The 12,175-nt window shown below is 41.2% G+C and overlaps 3 pseudogenes; all 3 read left to right on the top strand.

Moving 5' to 3' along the window:
* The first annotated feature begins 54 nt into the window (after positions 1–54).
* On the top strand, positions 55–208 carry LOC149511526 (5.8S ribosomal RNA; annotated as a pseudogene).
* Positions 209–5,247: 5,039 nt separating this feature from the next.
* On the top strand, positions 5,248–7,052 carry LOC149511525 (18S ribosomal RNA; annotated as a pseudogene).
* Positions 7,053–7,135: 83 nt separating this feature from the next.
* On the top strand, positions 7,136–8,591 carry LOC149511524 (25S ribosomal RNA; annotated as a pseudogene).
* The last annotated feature ends 3,584 nt before the right edge of the window (positions 8,592–12,175 follow it).

Raw genomic sequence — 12,175 nt, 5'->3', positions numbered from 1 at the left:
CACGATGCATATGCGGGTGGCACCGTAACTCTTTTTGTAGTGAAAAACCAAAATGGCTTTCAGCAATGGATATTTTAGCTCTTACATCAATGAAGAACATAGAAAAATACGACTTGGTATGAATTACAAAATCATGTGAACCATTAAGACCTTGAATGCAAGTTCTGCCCTAAGCCATTAGGTTGAGGGCATGCCTACTTGGGTGTCATGTATTGTCACCCCCTCTAACCCCTAGCCCATTAAGCTGTGAAGAGAGGGTAAAATATGGTTTATCATGATCTTATTGATCGTGGCTGGCCCCAAAAGTGAGTCACCGACAATAATAGCACCATGACCATAAATGGTAAAGCTTTTGGCATGTCTTGTCTCTAATGATGCATGCTCATTGTCTATCCAGACCTTATCAGACCCACATTGCTCGATTAATGCCCATATTGGGACCTATGTGCACCATGACTGGGCAATAGGTGGGTTCAGCATCTTTATATTTTTATTGTACCAACGTCATTTTTATAGCTTGTAAATTCATATAAGCACTCACTAGCACTTGCACTTGGGTCTGGCTTAATTCTGCCAAATATGAACAGCATGCTTGAGCTTTTGAAGTCTTGATCAGTACTCGTACCATTATTATGGTTAGTTTCTCGTGACCTGGGCCTCTAGTAAGCCTTAAAGCTTGGTCCACCTAACTATCTGACCCTATCCTACTAGAACCTTAGGCGTGGACTAGCTTGTAGATCATGACACATACACATGCCTTGACCACTATCAGGATATGTTGGCCTTTGGTCTCGGCACATGCTTCAATTGCCATTGGCATATGCTGGCCCTTTGTGTATGTAATTCACTCGAACACTATTGGCACAAGCTGGGCCATACACTACACGAAAGTATCTTAGGCCCGAGCCCTACATCATGCACACTATAATTGGATAGTACGTTAGTTCAGGTATATCTTTATATTTCTACTATGCCAATGCCATTTTATGACTTGTAAATTCAAATAAGTGCTCATAGCACTATGCATAGGCCTGGCTTAATTTTGCCAAATATAAACACTATGCTTGAGCCTCTAGAGTCCTAATCACTACCCATACCACTATTTCGGGCTAGTTTCCCATGATCTGGGCCTCCAGTAGGTCTCAAGGCCTAGTCTCCCTAGCTGTCAGACCCTGTCCCACTAAAACCCTTAGGTGTAGATAGCTTGTAGATCTTGACACATGCACATGCCTCGACCACCATCGAGATATATTGGCCTTTGGTCTCGGCACATGCTTTGACCACCATTGGCATATACTAGCCTTTTGTGAAGGTAGTTCCTTTGAACACCATTAGTATGTGTTAGGCTACGTGCTAAGCGTGGGTATTTTAGGCTTAGGTAGCTCACCATGCACATTACGATAAGATAATAGGTGGGTTCAGGCATATCTTTATATTTTTGCCATGCCAATGCCATTTTTAGGGCTTGTAAATTCATGTAAGTGCTCACCAATGCCCGCCCCTAGGTTTGGTTCAATTCTATTAAACTTGTACACTGTGCTTAAGCCTCTAGAGTGTTAATCATTGCCCTACCACTATTTTAGGCTAGTTTCCCTTAACTTGGGCCTCTATTAGGCCTCAAGACCTGGTCTTCTTGGCTATCGAACACTATCCCACTAGAACCCCTAGGTGTAGGCCAACTTACAGATCGTGACACATACACATGCCTTAACCACCATCAGGACATGTTAACCATTGGTTTCAGTACATGGTTCAACCACCATTGGTATATTCTGGCCCTTTATACAGGTAGTTCCTTTAGACACCATTGGCACATATTGGGTTATGCACCACGCACAGGTATCTTAGGCTTGGGCCATGCATCATGAGCACCACGATTGGATAGTAGGTATGTTCAGACACATCTTCATATTTCTACCGTGCCAACGCCATTTTTATGATTTGTAAATTCAAATTCATATAAGCACTCACCATCGTCTACGCCTAGGCCTGGCTCAATTTTACCAAATATGAACACCATGCTTGAGCCTCTTGAGTCCTGATCACTACCTATACCACTATTCCAAGCTAGTTCCTTGTGACTTGTGCCTCCAATAGTCTTTAAGGCCTCATCCCCCTGACTATTATGCTCTGTCCTGCTAGAACCCCTTGGTATGGATTAACTTGTAGACTGTGACACATACACATACCTTAACCACTATTAGGACATGTTAGCCCTTGGTCTTAGCATATGTTTCAACCATCATTGGCACATACTGACCTTTTGTGTGGGTAATTCTCTCGAACACTATCGACATATGATAAGTCACACATCACGTACGGGTATCTTAGGCTCAAGTTGCACACCATGCCCACCACGATCAGATAGTGGGTGGGTTCAAGCACATCTTCATATTTTTACTATATCAATACCATTTTTATGGCTTGTAAATTCATATAAGCATTCACTAGTGCCGGCATCTGGCCCTAGCTTAATTTTGCCAAACATGAACATCGTGCCTAAACCTCTTGAGTCTCGATCACTACCCATACCATTGTTTTAGGCTAGTTCCCCATGACCTGGGCCTTTAATAGGCCTCAAGGCCTAGTCTTCCTGGCTATCAGACCCTATATGACTAAAACCCCTAGGTCTAAACTAGCTTGCAGTCTGTAACACATGTAGATGCCTTGACCACCATCAAGACATATTAGTCCTTGGTCTCGACACATACTTTAACCACCATCAGCACATTCTGGTTGTTTATGTGAGTAGTTCCCTCAAACACTATTGGCACATGTTGAGTTGAGCACCATGTGTGAGTATCTTGAGCCCGAGTCATGCACCATGTGCATCACTATCGGGCAGTAGGTGAGTTCAGGCACATCTTCATATTTTTTCCATGCCAATGCTATTTTTATGGCTTGTAAATTCATATAATGGTCCTCTAAGCCTTCTTGTGAAGTTTCATGGTAAGATGACTCATTTTTTATTTTTCATAATTTTTAAAATTTTTTACGATTCAAGATTTTTTGAAAATTTTTTAGAATGAGGTTTGGCCTCAAATTTGGTATATGTGATCCTTATATTTTTTTTAGCATCCATAAAAAAATTCAACTGAAAAATTGAAGTGTAGAAGATTTTGTAGCCATTTGAAAAAGGCATCTCCATTTTAAACACTTAAATATGGCTATTGGCTGCGAACTTGTAAAAGCTCTTTTGCTCTTTAAGGAAGTGTGAGTTGTTGAGGTTCTTTGGAGGACAAGGGACTAATATAAGGGCTAAGTACCAGCACCCATTACATATCATGTATGCACACCCCCTGACCTTTTAGCCTCATTTGTCGAAACCTCTAATGTTACTGGTTAAGTTCTTTGATGATGCTCCAATGATGGTGCCCTAAGCAAAAAAATGTGGCATTAGTATATGCCCTAGCCCAACATGTGCACCGTGGCCTAGAATCAAACTTTGCCTAAGGCCTCAACCATCAATGGCATATGTTTATGTATGGTACAAGCATATGCCCTGACCATCATCAGCACAAGCTGGCCTTTAGTACAGGCACTTGCTTCAACCACCATCGACATAAATTGACCCTTGGTATGTGCACATGCCTCAACCACCATCGATATATGCTGGCTTTTGGTATGGGCACATACCTCGATCAACATTGGCATAATCTAGACTTGGTACGAGCACATGCCTTGATCAGCATCGATAGAAGATAGCCATTGGTACTGGCAGTTGTCTCAAACACCATCAGCACATATTGGGCCTTAGTGCGGGCACATGCTTTAACCACCATCAACACTTGCAGACCCTCGATGCAAGATATGTTTGTTTGAAAAAAGTGTCCCTATTTTAGACATTTTAATGTCTACTACTAGCTTATCTATAAAATTTTTCATGCTTTTTAAGGGGTGGTTGTCCAAGCCCCCTTTCTCCTTTATAGAGAAAGTAAGTGTGTGTGATAGGCCTATCATTGCACCAATGTGGCCACAGATGTTTAGGTGGCACACTTGGGACATGAGGCACGATTAAGGTCCAACCCGTAGCACCTAATGACAGAAGACAGATGAAGGATAGCAAAACATCTAATTTTCATTGATTTAGGTATACAGGCTAGGATCTCAATTATGCCCTCAAGGTACGATGACCATATGAAAGAAGATTAAAGAGAATAACAAGTTAATAGTTCAATGCATTGAGCATAAAGCCTGCTAACACGTGCAACTATAGCACCATTCATATGCTCATTGTGTACAAGTGGTAGCATCCATGCACAATAGTTTATAATGCACCTGATCGATTATTCAATGAGCGAGTGAAGGAAATGACATATGAGACCATGCCATAACTACTGGGCATAAGTAAAACATAAGCACGAGCCACGAGACTACCCATGCCATCCAACAGGTAATAATGGCATGACACCACCAATGCTTGGTCTAGTTGGGACCGTATATGCAAACTCTGCTATCACCATAATAAGAGGACGTTGCTCGATTCAAGGACTTATACCTGGGGTCTTGAGTAGCATCGATTGCATGTATTGGTCGATGAGAAGAGACCATAAGACTACCAAATACTCGAAAGACTTGGCTTGGTTAAACCCATGATCGTAGCTTCTACTTACACCACCCCATAAAGTTGTTGCCCAATTTAGGGACTTGGTTTGGGGTCTAAGGCAGTATCAATCACAAGTATGGGCTTAAGCTCAGTACAACCGAGCCCTTTTTCTATATGCACACTAACTAATCGAGGCATTGGTGCTTACAAGTCACCAAAGCAACCAATCACTTGATAAAATGGTTAAAAGGTGTGCAAGGCTTGGATTTTGCTCCAAGGACATTGTTGTAGTTGTACAAAATGATAGGCCCATCATACATACCTACTCCACTTGTGGAGGGGAGAAAGAGGCCCAAACAACCACTTCTTAAAGAACATGAAAGATTTTATAGATATGCTAATAGTAGACATTAAAGTGTCTAAAATGGAGATACTTTTTTCAAATAGGCATATTTCACATCAAGGGTCCATAGATGCTAATAGTGGTCAAGGCATATACCTGTACCAAGACCCAACATGTGCTGATAGTGTTCGAGATAATTACCTGCACTAGTGTTCGATCATGCTCTTAGATGCATAACATTTTATGGGTATGGGCTCTCAGCCTTTGTTCATTTGATGCCATGCATTTCATGTGCTCGACACTTGTGCTTTGTGTTAGCTCTCATTATCACTCGATCGAGTGCATTAAAACCCAATGCTACCTGGTTGTTCCTACCAATAGTCATATGATTGTCTCAAAGATTAAGCCATGCATGTGTACGTATGAACTAACTTAGACTGTGAAATTATGAATGGCTCATTAAATTAGTTATAATTCATTTGATGGTATCTACTACTTGGATAACCATAGTAATTCTAGAATTAATACATACAACAACCCTGACTTCTGGAAATGATGCATTTATTAGATAAAAGGTCGATACAGGTTTCGCCTGTTGCTCTGATATTCATGATAACTTGATGGATCGCATAACCTTTGTGCTAGTGACACATCATTCAAATTTCTGTCCTATCAACTTTCGATGGTAGGATAATGGCCTATTATGGTGGTGATAGATGATGGAGAATTATGGTTCAATTTTAGAGAAGGAACCTAAAAGATAGCTACTATATCCAAGGAAAATAGTAGGTGTGCAAATTACCTAATCCTGATATAGGGAGGTAGTGATAATAAATAACAATATCGTGCTCTATAAGTTTGGTAATTAGAATGAGCACAATCTAAATCCCTTAATAAGAATCCATTAGAAGGTAAGTTTGGTGCTAGCAACTGTGGTAATTGCAGCTCTAATAGTGTATATTTAAGTTGTTACAGTTAAAAAGTTCATAGTTGAAACTAAGGTTGGATCGTTCGATTTGTCTCATGATGAGCACCTGTCCACTTATCCTTATTGTCAACAATGCACTTCTAGTCTTAATTGGCCAGATCATTCCTTTGGCACTGTTACTTTGAAGAAATTAGAGTGCTCAAAGTAAGCCTATGCTTGTATACATTAGTATAGGATAACATTATAAGATTTCGGTCCTATTGTGTTGGCCTTTGGGTTCAAAGTAATGATTAATAGAGACAGCCAGAGGCATTCATATTTCATAGTCAAAGGTGAAATTCTTGGATTTATGAAATATGAACAATTGCAAAAGCATTTGCCAAGGATGTTTTCATTAATTAAGAATGAAAATTAGAGGCTTGGAGGCAATCAAATATTGTCCTAGTCTCAACCATAAACAATGTTGACCAGAGATCGATGGATGTTATTTTTAAGACTCCATTGACACCTTACAAGAAATCAAAGTCTTTAGGTTCAGGGGGAAGTATGGTCGCAAGGTTGAAACTTAAAGGAATTAATGGAAAGGCATCACCAGGAGTGGAACCTGGGACTTAATTTGACTCAACATAGGGAAACTTACTAGGTCCAAACATAATAAGGATTGACAAATTAAGAGTCTTCTCTTGATTCTATGGATGGTGGTGCATGGCCATTCTTAGTTGGTGGAGTGACTTATCTGGTTAATTCCATTAACCAATGAGACATTAGCCTACTAACTAGCTACGCGGAGGTGATCCTTCATGGCTAGCTTCTTAGAGGGACAATTTCACTCAGGCCAAGGAAGTTTAAGGCAATAATAGATCTATGATGCCCTTAGATGTTCTAGGTTGCACACATGCTATACTAATGTATTCAACGAGTCTATAGCCTTGACCGATAAACCTAGGTAATCTTTAAAATTTCATTATGATGGTGATAGATCATTACAATTATTGGTCTTCAATGAGGAATTCCTAGTAAGCGTGAGTCATCAGCTTGCGTTGACTATGTCCTTGCCCTTTATATGCATTGCTTGTCACGTATATTGATTGAATAGTCTAGTGATGTGTTCGAATCATAGTAATGTAGATGGTTTGCTACTTGTGATGTCGTGAGAAGTCTATTAAACTTTATCATTTAAAGGAAGGAGAAGTCATAACAAGGTTTCCGTAGGTGAACTTATGAAATGATCATTGTTGAAACCCACTCAATGAGCAACCCACAAAGGCATTAATGAAACATCGAGGGGGCAAGGGTGCCTCCATGGCTCGAGCCCCTTTTGACCCTAGGCAGGCACGATGATCACTTGGTTTCACCTTTTGAGAGGGTAAAATGATTGGTGTTGTCTACCACAGTTGAATAACAAACCTCTAGTATGAATCGCACCTAGGAATTTGAATGAAAAAAAATGCATACGCCATTACCATCCTGTTCGTGGTGTTTATGAGTTGGGTTGTTTGGGAATGCAGCCCCAATTAGGCTATAAATTCCATCCAAGACTAAATATAAGTGAAAGACCAATAACGAACAAATAGCATGAGAGAAAGATGAAAAAGACTTTGAAAATAGAGTCAAAAAGTGCTTGAAATTATAAAAAAAAAAACCGATAGGGGCCGATGATGCACCTCAATCAGATGAGGAATGACGAGAGTTGATCTGTCATTTGGCGTAGAGAGTGGACCAACATAGGTCATGATGGTGATTCAACTATAGGCTTTCGATGTCCCTACAAAAATGTTGTTGTCACGATTGTAGACTGGACAACGTGTCATCTCGACATGCCCCAGCACCGATGTGTTCCCGGTATTGACTTGCTGGTATCACATCTAGCTCATCTTAAAACACAGACCAAGGTGTCTAATATGTGTGCGAGTCAATAGGCTAGAAAACCTATAAAGTGCAAAGAAGCTAATTGGTAGGATCCCTCGAGGATGCACTGCTAATTGACCTTGATCTTCTAAGAAGGGTTCGAATGTGAGCATCCTGAAAGATGGTGAACTATGCTTAAGTGGGTCAAAGCCATAGGAAACTTTGGTGGAGGCCTATAGTGATATTGATATGCAAATCGTTCATTTGACTTAGGTATAGAGGTGAAAGACTAATCAAACTATCTAGTAACTAGTTTCTACCAAAGTTTCTTTCAAGATGTTAGAGCCTTTAGCAAGTTCTATTGGGTAAAGCAAATGATTAGAGGCATCAGGGGCACAATGTACTTGACCTATTCTCAAACTTTAAATAGGTAAGATGGTGAAGTTGCTTCATTGAGCTGTGCCATAAATTTGAGAGCTTAAAATGGGCCATTTTTGGTAAGTAAAACTTGTGATATAGGATGAACTGGAAACTAGGTTACGGTGCACAACTACTCACTAACCTAGAACCCACAAAGGGTGTTGGTCGATTATGATAGCAAGACAGTTGTCATAAAAGTTAAAATTTGCTAAGGAGTGTGTAACAACTCACCTGATGAATCAACTAGCCCCAAAAATGGATGGCACTTAAAGTACGACCTATACCTGACCATCAGGGCAAAGGCCAAGCCCCAATGAGTTAGAGGGTGCTAAAAAGCCACCTTAACGGTGGACAAGCCACATGGGCTTTCTTAGAGCTCAATTTCCATCAAATGAAGGGTAAAATCCTTTGTAGATGACTTAAATATGCGATGGAGTATTATAAGTTGTAGAGTGGCCTTGTTGCCATGATCCATTGAGATTCAACCCTTTGTCACTTTGATTCTTCCCTCCCCTCCTCTACACCCATCGAAGCACTGTCATTTCATTTTTTTACATTGTATCCCTTTGGGTTAGGACAAATGGTGCTCTCTGTTGCAACCGATTAGCTCGGGTGGTGACATTCCTCTTTCTAGTGTCCAAGTAAACAATAATTGAATGCCCTTGGTATTTGTTACAAGGATGAGCTCACCCTCAGCGTGGGCACTTACCTTTAACTTCTCTTGGCCTTACACACTGGCCTTTGGTATGGAGGGGTCGTTGCCTCAAACACCATTATCGGATGCTGGCCCTTTAATGCAAAGGGATGTTACCTTGGACACCATTACCAGATGTCAACACTTGGTGCGAGCACTTACCCTAACCACCATCCACGTAAGCGGGCCCTTGGCATAGATTGTTATCTCGGACACTTCTTTGGTAGATGTTAGCACTTGATATAGGTTGTTGCCTTAAACACCCCTCTAGTATATGCTAGCCCTTGGTTTGTCATGTGTACCACGACCCTTCCAGCTAAGGAACTTGTCTGCCCTTTGATTGCCATCGACACCAAATGACGCTCAGTACATGTGTCACCCACTCTGATCTTCAACCAAACTTCATATGACCTTGGATAGGGAATTGACTCTATCTGCCTAAGTCAGCCTATAAAACTCAAGTGCTTAGCATAATTCTAGGTTGTCAAACATTGTCTTGTAGTACCAAGCCTTCTAAAAACCCACAAATCTTATTCAAACCATAATTGTGTTCAGGCATGACTGCACCTAGGTCCAACCATACACCTATGCCTCGATCATCAGTGCCCGAACCTGGGTTTGACTATGTCATCGTACATAGCTCACTAGCATCTGCACCTAGGCTTGACTCAATTCTATCAAACCTGAACACTGTACCTGAGAGTTTTGAGTCTTGATCATTGCCCATACCATTATTTTGGGCTAGTTCCCTGTGACCTGGGCTTCCAGTAGGCCTCAAAGCTTGGTCCCTTTAGGCTATTGGACCTTGTTCTGCTAGAAGCCCTAGGCGTGGACCTGTTTGTAGACTATGACATATACACATACCTCGACCACCATCAGGATATGTTGGCCCTTGGTCTCAGCACATGCTTCAACCATCATCGTCACATGCTAGCCTTTTGTGCGGGTAGTTCCCTCGAACACCATTGGCACATATTGGGCCACACACCACGCACAGGTATCTTAGGCCTGAGCTGTGCACCATGCATACCATGAACAGGTAATGGGTGGGTTTAAACACATCTTCATATTTCTGTCATGCTAATGCCATTTTTATGGCTTGTAAATTCATATAAGCACTTACCAACACTTACACTTAGGAGTGGCTCAATTTTGTTGAACATGAACACTGTGCCTGAGCCTTTTGAGTCCTAATCACTAAACATACCACTGTTCTAGGCTAATTTCCCATGACTTGGGCCTCTAGTAGGCCTCAAGTCCTGATCCTCTTAGCTATCAAACCCTATCTCGTTAGAACCCCTAGGCTTGAATTCAGCTTATAGTCTATGACACATGCATATGCCTCGACCACCATCGAGACATGTTGGCCATTGGTCTCAACACATGCTTCAACCACCACCAGTAAATGCTGGCCCTTTGTGCAAGCAGTTCATTTGAACACCATTGCCATGTGCTAGGCCATACACCATACACGAATATCTTGAGCCTGGGTCGCGCACCATGTGCACCACAATCGAGTGATCAGTGGGTTCAAGCACATCTTTATATTTTTGGCATGCCAATGCCATTTTTTATGGGTTGTAAATTCATATAATGGTCCCTTAAGCCTTCATACAAAGTTTATGGCAAGATGACTCATTTTTTATTTTTTATGATTTTAAAAATTTTTTATGATTCAAGATTTTTTAAAATTCTTTTAGAAGAAGTTTTGGCCACAAATTTGGTAGACATGATCCTTGCATTTTTTTAGCATCGACAAAAAATTCAGCTAAAAAATCAAAATGTAAAAGATTTTATGGCCATTTGAGAAAAAACACCCATATTTCAAACATTTGAACGGTTATTAGCTACAAACCTATGAAAGCTCTTATGCTCTTTAAAAGGGTGTGAGTTGTTAAGGCTCCTTAAGGGATAAGGGGCCAATATAAGGGCTAATGAGCAACACCCATCACATATCATGTGTATACACCTCTCAGCCCTTCACCTTCAATCATCGGAACCTCCCATGCCATCGGTCACATTCTCCGATGATGCTTCAACGATGGTGTCCCAGGCAAAAAAATACGGCACTAGCACATGCCCAAGCCTAGCATGTGCACCATGGTCTAAAATTGAAATTTGGCCAAGGCTTCAACCATCAACGGCTTATGTTGACACATGGTGCAGGCATATGCCTTGACCATTATCGGCACAAGCTAGCTTTTGGTATTACCACTTGCCTTGACCACCATTGATACAAGTTGATCCTTGTATGGGCACTTGCCTCGACTACCATCGGCATATATTAGACCACTATCGGCATAAGCTGGTCTACTTGCCCTGATCATTATGACATATGCTGGCCTGTGGTATGACATATGTTTTAATTAGCATTAGCAAAATCTAAACTTGATACAGGTACATGTCTCGATCAGCATTGGCAGAAGATGGCATTTAGTGGGGGTAGTACCTCAAACATCATCAACATATGTTAGGCTTTGGTGTGGGCACATGCCTTAACCACCATCGACACCAGTAGACCCTCGGTATAGGATATGCTTGCTTCAAAAAAGTGTTCCCATTTTAGACACTTTAATGTCTATTACTAGCATATCTATAAAATCTTTCATTCTTTTTAGAGGGTGGTTGTTCAAGCCTCTCTTTCCCCTTATGGGGGAAGTAGGTGTGCATGATGGGCCTACCATTGTGTACATCCATGATAACATTCCTAGAGCAAAATCTAGGCTGTGCATGCCTTCCAGTCATTTTATCTAGCGACTGATTGCTCTGATGACCTATAGGCACCATGGCCATGATAGATTGGCATGCATGTGGCTCAAGCCCATGTCTGCAACTGATACTACCCTAATCCCAAACCAAGTCCCTAAATCAAGCAATAGCTCTATGGGATAGTGCAACCAAAAGTAGCGATCATGTGCTTGGCCTGGCCAAGTCTTTTAGGTATTTAACAATCTTATGGTCTTTTCTTGTCAACCATAAATATGCCTTAGCTTGGCCAAGCTGTGTATGCAGCCGATGCTAGTTAAGACCTTAGGAACAAGTCCTTGAATTGGGTAATATCCTTTTAGGGTGGTGACAGTGAAGTTTGCATGTGCAGTCTTAGCCAGAACAAGCATTGGTGTTGTCATGCCAATGTTGCCTATTGGATGGCAGGATTAGGCTCGTGGCCCTTACTTGTGTTTTTCCCATGCCAAGCGACTATGGCATGGCCTCATACATCATTTCCTCCATTTACTTGTTGAGTAATCTATCAGGTGTAATGTGGACTGATGTGTGTAGATGTTGTCACTTGTACGTAATAGGCATATGAATGGTGCTATAATTGTGCATGTTGGTAGGCTCCGTGCTTGATGCATTGAATTAATTGACTCATCATCCTTTTTAATCTCCCTCATG

Source organism: Durio zibethinus, chromosome 25, assembly GCF_047325235.1.
Source record: "Durio zibethinus cultivar Kanyao isolate XHJ-2024 chromosome 25, ASM4732523v1, whole genome shotgun sequence".
In the NCBI taxonomy this organism is placed as follows: Eukaryota; Viridiplantae; Streptophyta; class Magnoliopsida; order Malvales; family Malvaceae; genus Durio; species Durio zibethinus.
This window is presented reverse-complemented; position numbering and strand designations above follow the sequence as displayed.